The sequence below is a fragment of the Dermacentor silvarum genome, chromosome 5 (genome assembly GCF_013339745.2).
Source record: "Dermacentor silvarum isolate Dsil-2018 chromosome 5, BIME_Dsil_1.4, whole genome shotgun sequence".
In the NCBI taxonomy this organism is placed as follows: domain Eukaryota; kingdom Metazoa; phylum Arthropoda; class Arachnida; order Ixodida; family Ixodidae; genus Dermacentor; species Dermacentor silvarum.
Genome location: NC_051158.1, coordinates 123,473,033 through 123,484,713, shown reverse-complemented (window position 1 = coordinate 123,484,713; position 11,681 = coordinate 123,473,033). Strand labels below are relative to the sequence as shown.

The following is an 11,681-nucleotide window of genomic DNA, read 5'->3' as shown; positions in this document are numbered from 1 at the left end:
TCTGAGCCATTTAAGATTCAGGATTATGAACCAAACTCTCATTTATACTCTACGCTGCTTATATTATATGCGCGCAATACACCTCCGCGTTACGGACAGCCCACGTGGTGACGTAGAGGCAAACAGCTCGGCTACTGCTTGGTACTCATTTTTTCAGAGCGCTTCCGCTTGTATTTATCGAAGCGTCCTAAAAAAATGTGACGACGTTTTACCGAAATAATACTTTCGTCATGACAGTTTCACAAGGGTTTAATTACCATACAATGCTTCAAAAGGCCGAATAAACAAGTGCGCACATTGATGCTAATGCAGGGAGCCAAAGGACGGTTCAGCATGCCGTGCGCTCCGCGGCGGCCCGGTGAAGGAAGAAATCCGCGGAGAATAGAGGAGGTAAGCGCGCGCGCGGAGGAGAGTGTCGCTATTTCCAAGATCAAGGGGCTTTATTATCTAGTCCACTCCCAGCGCCCTCAGCCTACATTTTGTTGTTTTGCGCCTCAGCTAGGGAATGACGCGCCACTCAGACCACTCAAACGTTTTCTAGTACACTATAAGGGGCTCCTGCGTTGCCCAGGAGGCGCTGCGAAAATGATGCTAAAAAGCGCCCTCGATCCGAAACTGGGTAGTACCAAGCTCGGTCGTCTGCTTCGGAAAGCACCTTTACAATATGGACCCGCCACTTTCGGTTGTGTTGTACCACGGCTTGCAGCGAATATCGGGCGCCGAAGATTTTTTCAGTGGTGGCACGCTGCGCGAAGGCAAGAAATTATGCAACGCCGAATGCGTGTACGCCGTTCAAGAAATAAGCGGCGAAGTTTAAGCGCGGTGTTAATCGCAAGTGAAGAGAGTGACGTACGAAGATGAACTTCAGGCAAGGTTTGCACGCTGCTAGATTCAGGCGCACAAACGCGAGGAAATGCTTGCTATAAATGAATTCACAGCAGCGATAAGCAGACATCATGTGTACGGAACTGCACGAGCGCTCGACGGCACGCGCCGCGACGGCAGCGGTCTTTCAGCATGCCGCGATGTACGAACTGCTCGAGTGCACGATCGTACGCGCCGCGACGGCAGCATGCCGCGAAACGGCGGGCCTCCTGCAATCTTTGTTGACTGCATACCGCTAGACAAGTAGTCATGCCTGCGCTGTAGTAGCGACCATCTGTCCCTTTAGGAACTGATAAATAACTCATGAAATGCATATGAGCTCGCTGTAACGTACTACGTGCGAATAGCGCTGCAGCGTGAGCTCGCGCGCTGCTCGCTTGATGTAGCTTTTAATGACAGCGCTCGAACGTTGATGTGCTGTATCAATACTGCAGCCTTGCTGCGCTGCCTCAACGTGCTGGCTTGAGGTCAAGGATGAGCACATTTAACTCTCAAACCTGTGCTGCTCGTAGTGGGGTAGTGAAGTTATCCAGTGCGCCCGACGCTCCGCTTCGTGAGACCTTGGCGGAAAACGGTAGAATCTGATGTCGGGATTCAGGCCTTCTTGTTCGTGGTAGCCCACGACGCAGCAGTAACGACGGTGATGCTTTTTCGAGGCTGAGCTAGGTCTCTCCGCATCGGCGTCGCCGATGACTTCTGCTTTCAGCATTACGTCCCACGGCGCACGGAGAGTCTGTTCTCGTATTACATGGCCTGCCCAGCTCCATTTCTTCCGCTTAATGTCAACTAGAATATCGTCTACCCCCGTTTGTTCTCTGATCCACACCGCTCTCTTCCTGTCTCTTAACGTTACTCCTGAGATTTTTCGTTCCATTGCTCTTTGTGCGGTCCTTAACTTGTTCTCGAGCTTCTTTGTTAACCTCCAAGTTTCTGCCCCGTATGTTAGCACCGGTAGAATACAATGATTGTACACTTTTCTTTTCAACGACAGTGGTAAGCTCCCAGTCAGGATTTGGCAATGCCTGCCGTATGCACTCCAACCTAGTTTTATTCTTCTGTAAATTTCTTTCTCATGATCAGGGTCCCCTGTGAGTAATTGACCTAGATAAACATATTCCTTTACAGATTCTAGAGGCTGACTGGCGATCCTGAATTCTTGTTCCCATGCCAGGCTATTGAACATTATTTTTGTCTTCTGCATATTCATCTTCAACCCAATTCTTGCACTTTCTCGATGAAGGTCCTCAATCATTTGTTGTAATTCCTCTCCATTGTTGCTCAATAGGACAATGTCATCTGCAAACCGAAGATTGCTGAGATATTCGCCATCGATCCTCACTCCAAATCCTTCCCAGTCTAAGAGCTTGAATACTTCTTCTAAGCATGCAGTGAATAGCATTGGAGAAATTGTGTCTCCTTGCCTGACCCCTTTCTTGATAGGTATCTTTCTACTTTTCTTGTGGAGAACCAAGGTAGCTGTGGAATCATTGTAGATATTTGCCAAGATATTCACGTATGCCTCCTCCACTCCTTGATTACGCAATGCCTCTATGACTGCTGATATCTCTACTGAATCGAATGCCTTTTCATAATCTATGAAAGCCATATAGAGAGGTTGATTGTACTCCGCAGATTTCTCGATTACCTGATTGATGGCATGGATATGGTCCATCGTAGAATATCCCTTCCTGAAGCCAGCCTGTTCTCTTGGTTGACTGAAGTCAAGTATTGTCCTGATTCTATTGGAAATTATCTTGGTGAATATTTTAACTATAGGCTGCGGCAAAGTCGCAGCGAGGTCGGCGTGGTCTGTGAGAAGTGACGAGCCTTTTCGCACTCGAAACAGGGCAGAAAAAAAGTGCGAATGGACGCAAAACTCGGGCTCGAAACGTGCTTCGCCACAGCCAGGGCTCAGTACAACCCAAGCTGGTACTACGCAGATGACCTTTTTCGCGGCCACCAGGCGCCGCTACTATATCTCAAACTCCAGCGCAAGACGCCCATAACAGCTGCCCTTGCCGTTCCGACAGCAGCGACAACAAGTGGGAATGATCGCGCGCGCACCGGCCACTTGCCGGAAGTGCCGAAAGGTAGTGTTATAAGGGCTAAAATTACGAGATACTGTGTGGGAGGCGCCGTCGCTTGGTGTCGGGGATGCGAATGGCTGCACTCTTTTTCGGAGAATGAATCCGCTCGCTGTTCTGGTGCTGCGTGGCACAATGTCGCTTATTTTTTTTTCTGTTTGGCGCATGAACTTGCGTTTGTGTCAAAATGGCGTAATTGGCACAGGAGTCCCACCCTTGAATGGATAAGTCAATAACATATCAAGTGTGTTTCTAAATTATTGCAATGTCCTCAGCAATAGTTTAACGACATTGCTGTGGACCATTTCACAATAATAATCTCGGCGACAACATCAGATTGAAATAATATTGTGCAAATATTGAGTGTCATTGGGCCATCAAAGTAGTTCATGTGTCCTTAGGTGCAATCGGTTTCGATTAAAGTGGATCACCCGATATATGTATACATGCAATAGGTGTGGGTGAGAAAAGCACTAAACTTACGTGTGGGGGTTATGTATCTGTAATATACGCTATTAATTTTTATATGCGAGGATAGTGGGAGCAGAGAGATGCACATGTTTACATTACCGAACGTATACATTCGATTTACATTACCGAACATATACGTTCTGCACCTTGCCCTATCGCCACATTATGCTACCCATATCTTCGAGCGGTTCCCATTTAAGAAGGTTCCGCCTAATTTGATTGCGAGATTCCTGGCGCGGCACAATCAACGCGTTAACGTCATCATAGGCAGCGGAGGGGCAGCTGCTGCGCGTACATGCGTAATTAATGCACAAGTGGCGCATCATGTCGTCTTGGGTTCCCATTAGTCAGCTTCTGTCGTCATCTGATCGGGTGTTTACCAGGGTGACCCTTATTGCTTGCTAGCGCCTTTTACTATAGTCTTAGGCATTTCTGGCCAAGGTTTAACGCTTCGTTTCTACATATGGCATATGGCAACGATGAAAGTGGGCGGACTCGTACAAGTTTAGCACCGGCACACCTATTGTTATCACTATTGTGGCAACAGGTGAAAGTGGCGTCCACTCCGCCGCCAAGGCCGACCAGGGGCGGCAAGTGCATAATAACGCCACCCCGGTGCGTGTACCGCCCCTGTTATAGGCTCAACCACACAGCAACAAATTCAACAAGAGAGTACACTCCCATAGAGCCCAGCGACCAAACTGACTGTAGAGAAACAAGCGGCTCTTGTGAAACTGAAGTCAAGTTCCGGTGCTGGTTTTGGGTGCGAGCATTATGAACGCCAGCTAGTACGTGTTGTGTCAGTTGCGTGGATCGGCGCTCAAACGGTGCGGCATTTGTTTTTGCTTCTGCTGCTCAACCGCGTGTGGTCTAGCTTCGGATTTTATCGATTGAGGAAAAGAAATCGATATGATTGGACGTGTTCTTGATAAGCCTTCATTGAATGTGTCCCCTCTGCAACGTGTAGTTCGATAAACCAGACAGGAAGCGCCTGGTTAAAGGAGGAATTATTTATTTTGCTCTATAAAAATGGTTGTTCAGGGCCTTTGTGCGTTCTTCCATTGTCATGGCACCACACTATACAGAACTAGTTGCCGTCCAAAGCGCCACTGGACGGTACCAGCTGAAAAGCGTAAATTACAAACACGTGTCTTTCTGCCATTTTAACCTTATAGGAAAACTGCTTGTAGAGGCAAAACGTGTGAAAGTGGTGAATAGCCGAGATGACGAACAAAGGCAATTCGCTTTTACAAAGATGGCGTAAAAAGTTCCGGACGCGTCCCAAAACAATACCATACTTACAGCATCTTAGCCCGTCGGATGCAACAACGAAAATGATGTATCCTCTGGGGAAACATCGGTAGTGCGAACAACATAACTGGACCAGAGGTTCTATTCTGGACATTCGTCCATTTTCTTCGAGAGGCGACGCTTGCGAAATGGCACTGATGGCCCCTATTTGCTTTCGTAACGAGACGCAAACGAAGTTGTGCCTAAGACCCTGAAATGGAGGCACTGAACCTAACGTTTTCGATAAAGCCAAATAATTTTCCTCCTGAGTAAAATTACAGCAGCTAGCTCAAAGCATATGATTATTCCATCAAAAACGTTTCTCCGCTGCCGTCGTCTGCTTCATTCCCCAAGATTCGTGTCTCCGAGAAACAGAATGAGTCATTGTAGATTGGTGCCAACCCACTTGTTTTCTATACCTTAAGACAGCATACGCAGCCAACCACTGGTGAAAAGCGCACGTACCAGGGGCACTATTGCTATCTCGTCAGACTAAAGTGACTCAAACCAAATCTATTTGCTAAGAAGCGGCAGAATATCACAGATAGCGATGCGCCCACCACGGTGGCCGCTTACGCGACGCAACCATGCACCGGCTCTGCCAACCCTTTTCCACTTCGCTGCTAGCTCGTACCGCGTGATGGAGCTATAATTGCCGCCTAGCGTATATATTTTTTATAGTATAAGAAGCCACAGTAGTGATACCTCTGATGATGTGAAAAGTTAATAATCATTACAATACGAATGTAGTACTGAAAAGTGAAAAAAGTCGCGGAACATTTGTAATATTCAAACTATATTATTCCAAATGAACGCATCTTCTCAAAAAAACTGATGGCTCAAAACACAATTCCCACCCCGCACGAGAGCGACGGAAGTGCTTTGAGCACTAATTACAAACAAAAGATGTTCACAGCCTCAAACGACGGTGAAAATGCGGCGATACACACGTCCTTCAGCCGTCGTTGCATGTATGTCCACTCATTAGCATAATTTTCGTGGCTCGTCGTATGGAGAAAAATCACAGCAACGGCGGCTCAGCCCAATGTGACGCAACGTCCAATTGAAGTTTACGAAACGGCCATTCTTGTAAGGCTCCCCACGTGATATTCCTTCAGCCGATCAACAAGCTGCATGGCAGCTATCTACAAATACAATGCGCGGGCTTCTGCAGGCTACCACCGTTCACTTTATTAGAGCATAACACTTAGACGACTGTTCATTGGTTTAGCGTCGACTTAATCGCGGGGAATCGGCAACCGCGAGGGCGTCACCAGATTGCTACGATGTGCAGGCGCGCAGGCGTAATCGACGAAATGCAATTCGGAGAAAACGCGCCATCAAACGCGATCCCGAGCCTTTGTCGTTATGCGGGCGCCGTCTAATTCAGGCGCCTGCAAAAGCACGCTTTTACGCACCATAAATCTTTCATTATATTTTCCACATGGCGTCGCCTTTGCGGTTGTCATTTTTTTCGCCAAGCTTTTCCTTTATGGTTAGTATAACTCTGTCGGTGCGTGGCGTCGGCCAGAAGCTTGCCGTAGATCCACTGTGGAACCAAGTAGCTTCAGTGACAAAGGGCAGGCCGGTACTCGGTCAATCAGCGCCAGTGCTGGGCAGTATCGAAAATACATGTATCTTAGGTACTACCTTAGATATTCTTTGGGTATCTTGTATATGTATCATGATATGTCTGGCAAGACGTATATCAGTATCTGGATTTTCGATGCACGAAATAATGCATCATGTGCCTTATGATACAAGACACTGCTATCGGAACATCACCGTGTGAAATTATACACGTTACCTGAAGTCCGCTTCTCAAGCTGATACTGCTGTCACTAAGCCACCTGATTAAAACTAAAGGCAGCGACATTCTTTTAGCTTTCCGCGGGAACCCTCGAGCGAGGGCAGATGATGAGGTCGGCAAGTCCCTATTGGTGGAGCGAAGTGAAGAAGTGGCGCTCGCGCCTTCTCTACAAAAACAACCGCGCGAACCTCTGCACCCAGCCAACCTTTTGTTTTCTTGATTGTTTATATTTAGTTGCGCCGACGCCATGACACTTGGTCTTAACCACCGTACTGTGCTTCATATGCCAATGCATGCGGCGTCTTTGACGCATATTCTGACGCCACTATAGAGCCGTTATCGAAGTTTCTCTAGCGTGGTGCTTTGTTACGAAGTCTGAAGAATGCCAGAATGGGGTTTCCTTGCGTCTAGTGGCTTTCACACATCAGCGACCTGAAGTATCTCCAGGATGTAAGTTTGACTGTTGTGAACCAAAGCGTGGATTGCATTGCTTCCGGATGACTTGTGCAAAATGCGGCTAAATTGTGTACGCGATTGTCGCTCGCAAGCACCAAAATCAATTTTTACAGCGAAGCTGCATATGACTAGCTGATGCGTCCGTCTGTCGCCTGTATGCCGAAACTATCATCATTAGCAAAGGCTCGAGCGTCGCTGTCTTCTTCTACAGCTGGCTCGTTGACGTTCATCATTACAGCGTAAAATTTCACTTCCCTTCTGTCGTCGCAATGGGGGGGGGGGGGGGGGGCAACATTTACGGGGGCATGAGCCATTCATTGTCTTACGTGACGGACAGGTTTAGTTTTGAAGCAATTTTATTTTGAAGAATCGCAAGCGGCAATGCGACAACGGTGGGCTGCGGGCATGCCTTCAATGACGTCGTTTGCTTCGTCGCAGCCGAACGTGTGTGTAACCTCATTAAGAGACACAAAGGCGTAAGCAATAACTCAGAAATACTTTAATGAACCATCCGGATTAACGCAGCGACAAACACCGGGGCCGCACGTTTCAGACAATGTAGATCCAAATAGGTCACGAAGCTTCGGGCGAAAACCCGTTCAGAACGAATTGTGACCCACATCAGCAAGGGTGGTTATGGGGTGCGACTGTTTTCACAACTCCGTGCAGGGGCGGGGCCTGACCTTGTTGACGTATCACCATTTTCTTTCTTTTTCTTCCTCTCTGTTTGGCGGCGTTCCAACGTTAGAACGGAGAACACGGTGGGGTGGTGGTGACTAGACACAACTGTTTCTGCTGTTAAGGGGTCGATGCTATTCCTAAATAAACACACTGTTTTGATGATCCAAATATAATCTCACTATCAGGGATGGAGCGATCTACCTGACTGGAGCAGTGTTTTTTTATTTGGGGTGTTGCGGCGGTGCCTGGCACCGGCGCACAACAGAGAGGTAAACAAAAAAGGAAATGAGAATACCTCATCGAGGCGAGGCCCCGCCCCTGCACGGATTTGGTGTGAAAACAGTCGCACCCGTGGTTATTGGAGCAGCGATTGAAGCGCGACTATGTTTGGAGGGAAGAATTAATATTGGGAAAGAAAATAACATATTTTAATGAAAGCGAGATACAGTTAGATTCATGCAAAGAAAATCAAATTTCTAACCAATTTCATATACGCATGGAGAGAAAGGAACAGACAGCTCCATTTTACTTGATCATTATCAATAAATAATTTGTTTCAACGCCCACCATAAGAGCGCCCACCGACAGCGGCGGGCGTCGACGCCGCTATCACTTGCAATGCAATGCCACTCTTGATGTGTGCAAAAAGGCGCGCTCGTGAAGTTCACCTGTTGAAATATGCCTCCCTCACATGGGTCGTGTTTCGCTTGTCGACATTTGTCTGAATTTAGTGAAGCGGGTAGTTTCATTGTTTCTTAACCTGTTCAGTCAAATGCAGTCAGTTGCGACCGCTAGATAACTTTTTACTTAAGTTAATTGTTCTCGTGCGACAGCGTTGGTAGACGGGCTTGGCGTCCGACGAAAGGATGATCACTCGATACCCAAAGCGTTCCTCGGCCTTCAAATAAAGCATTTTCTGTGCAGTGATGCGATTTCGACACCCGTACGGCTGACCATTTCCTGCATCGCTTTCCGCGGTGAAAGCTGGAAAAGCCCATCAAGTCGAATGACGGAGCATTGGAATATACAGCTCTAATGACAGGCTTCCGAAAATGAATTTCGCGCATTACAGAACAAATTGACGTGAATTCTGTTTTTAAAGGATATGACGTCACATTATTTTTTCCCTCCACACACAGATGGCGCTAAGCACCATAAACTGCCGATGAACTGCTTTGTTTTGAACGTATGCGCTTTTACTGAAGCTTCGCTACCAGGTATATTTACCTTGTTTCGGATTCGCTGGTTAACCATCTGTACGGAGTGCTGGGGCAGTGATTATTGTTTGGACTACGTTACAGGACTTAATTTATATTTCTGCGAAATAAAAATTAGCTACGAAAGCTGCACATTACGAACGGACTAGCGCTTGTTTATACGTTATGAAAGTTTGATATGCTCAATTTTTATTGTCAACGCGCCCCGAACATAGAAGTTGTTTCGGAATTAAAATATACATTGAGCAAGAAATACAAAAATTTTCAGATACAGAGATTTCCTTCAAATCAAGCAAGGTTCGTTAGAGCTAAGAAATTGCCAAGCAAACATTTTACAGCGTAAGCTGTTATGAGCTCATTCCAATAGCCGTTTTTGTTCGCGATGGTGTCCGCCGCCGCCGCTACCGCCGCCTCTACCACCGCCGCCTCCTCCGCCGGCGGCGTCCGGCTATCGTAACTGCTATCGCTGGAAATGCGAGAAAACTACCCGGGGGATCGAATCAACACCACCTAGACTTTCAAGGCCTCTCCACGGCTCAGTGACGTCACCCTACCACGACGACGCTGAACGTTCGGCTTCCGCGACCCCTTGGCTTTCCTATACAGTTCAGCGAGCTGAGAATGCCGCTTGGAAACAATTATTCTTTTTTGGGAACCATATTTTTCTTGCAAAAAGCCAGATTTTTTTCGTCCTCGTTTACGCGAAGGTTTACCCCTTACCTTTCGACATACAGTTACTGATTTTATTATGTATCAATATGCAGATTCGTGAAGCTACGTTTCAAACATTTTCTTTTTGAAATGCTGAATGAAAGAGACTTTCAGAAGTCATAATTATTTTCAGGAGAGAAACATGAGAAGTGAGCAGTTAATCAAAGCTGTTTCGCCACAAAAGCTCACATTGCAATAAGCCAACACAACTTGAAGCTGCTCCGCAGGCACAGGAAAATACACTGTGCACAGAAATACAACACGAAAACCAGTTTCGGAACTAACATCCACCAGTAACCAATGAATACAGTCACAAGCAAGCAAGCAAAACGAAGCACTGACATTGAATAATGAAAGAAAGCAGTCGCAAGTGCGTGGAGCAGTTAGTTTTGCAGAGTCTTCAGTTTTCGCTCTTTTTCTTTCGCGGCCTTTTCAGCTACAAGTTGATCATTTTTTCGTTTGCAAAAGTTACTTAATAACGTGTTAGCTGCTGCACATAGGACGTGGTGCATCACCACTCGCGGGGTGTGTCCATTCTCACACACATCGAAATCAATGCTGTCAATTATTAAATCATGTGTGAGTGCCAAAAGAGCCTCCTTTTGATTTGGCAGAGCATGAAATTGTGTTGCATGCTGTTCGCTTCTCAGTTTGTCCAGAACTATTTCTGCTGTAAGAACAGCGTTTGTTATTGCAGGGTGAGGAAACTTGAGACCACCACGGGTCATGGCCTGCACTAATTCCCCACCTTCAACCTCAATGTTGTCTTCTAGCATCAAATTTCCTTTGCAAGACTTGCATGAAAGTTTTTTGAACGCAGCATGGGCACAGTAACCAGCAAAGTAGGTGGTTGCATGGAGATTCGGTACCTTCCTCTGATAGTCAACGTCTGCAACCTCAATATCAAATTTGTCGAGCACATCATCGTTTACTGCCACTGCAGCTGTTGCAGTTTCCATTTCTGGGAGCTCCAGAATATTTTGCAGACGAAGTTTTCGCTCAGACTCATACACTTGTCTTATGGATATGTGGAATTGCTCACCAGCGAGTTGGTGGTACTTGCCAAACCTCTCTTCCAAACAATCGGTCTGAAACTTTCCTAACAGCACATAGTCAAAGTGCATTTCCTCTGAGCAATATTTTGTCACTTTTACTAAGGTGTCTGTCGTGAGACGGAGTGCACTGTGCGTCTCCCTTGTAAGTATGCCTGTGTCAAACTTGAGACTGCCACAGATCTAGCCACTTCACTACACTCAACAAAAACTGGACCTGGGGACTTGTTACTGATCTAATAGGTGACTGCAGCTCGTCACGAAGCCGAATGCCCTTGTTGCATGTCTTTACATTCAGAATGCTCCACCACTTTGTTACTATTTCTAAAAACTCTGCAGTTCCAACAACATGCTCGAGCTGAAGTCTGGGCCCACATGTCCGAAGAGCTGCCGCTGTAGAAGGTTTGAAAATTTTTAGCGCAAGCATGACATTTTGGCGCTCATTGTTCGATGGAATAAGAGCTTTTGTTGTAAGCGTTGGTGATAATCAGCTGACTCTGTTCTTTTGAGTGAAGCTCTAGAAGAGTTTTAAATGAAGCTGTGAGTATAGGTGGTTTTTCGCTAGGTCCTGTGGGGCTAGGAAAGAACATGCACGTTCTAGCATTTCGATGATTGATACAATTGTTTCTCACACACTTCAATAAGTGTACAGGGTCAATTAAAAAAAGTGGGTGTTCAGAGTCTGCAGGGTGTCTATATACGCTTTGAAGTTTGCAGGGCGCCCCAAAAAGTGACATTGTCCTACGGTTGATGGAGTTGTTGTCACTTATCACTGCAATGATACGTAAACCGATATTCTCCAGCTCAGTAATAATGCTGTGCAAAATGGTATGAAGCGACTGTGCGCTGATACGCTCTACTGGAAGTATGTGCACTACATTTTTCTGAGATGAAAGCAAGCTTTGCATCATGAACACGTGAGCTGTCTTCGCTGCATTTAAGCTATTACATGCTGCACCAACAATTACACCTCTCTTATAACCAAAATAAGGCTGCAAGTGGATTTCGTCCATCATGAGAACGA

General features: G+C 46.5%; 1 pseudogene; it reads right to left on the bottom strand.

The window, feature by feature from the left end:
* Positions 1-9,842: 9,842 nt before the first annotated feature.
* On the bottom strand, positions 9,843-11,394 carry LOC119452579 (uncharacterized; annotated as a pseudogene).
* Positions 11,395-11,681: the final 287 nt, after the last annotated feature.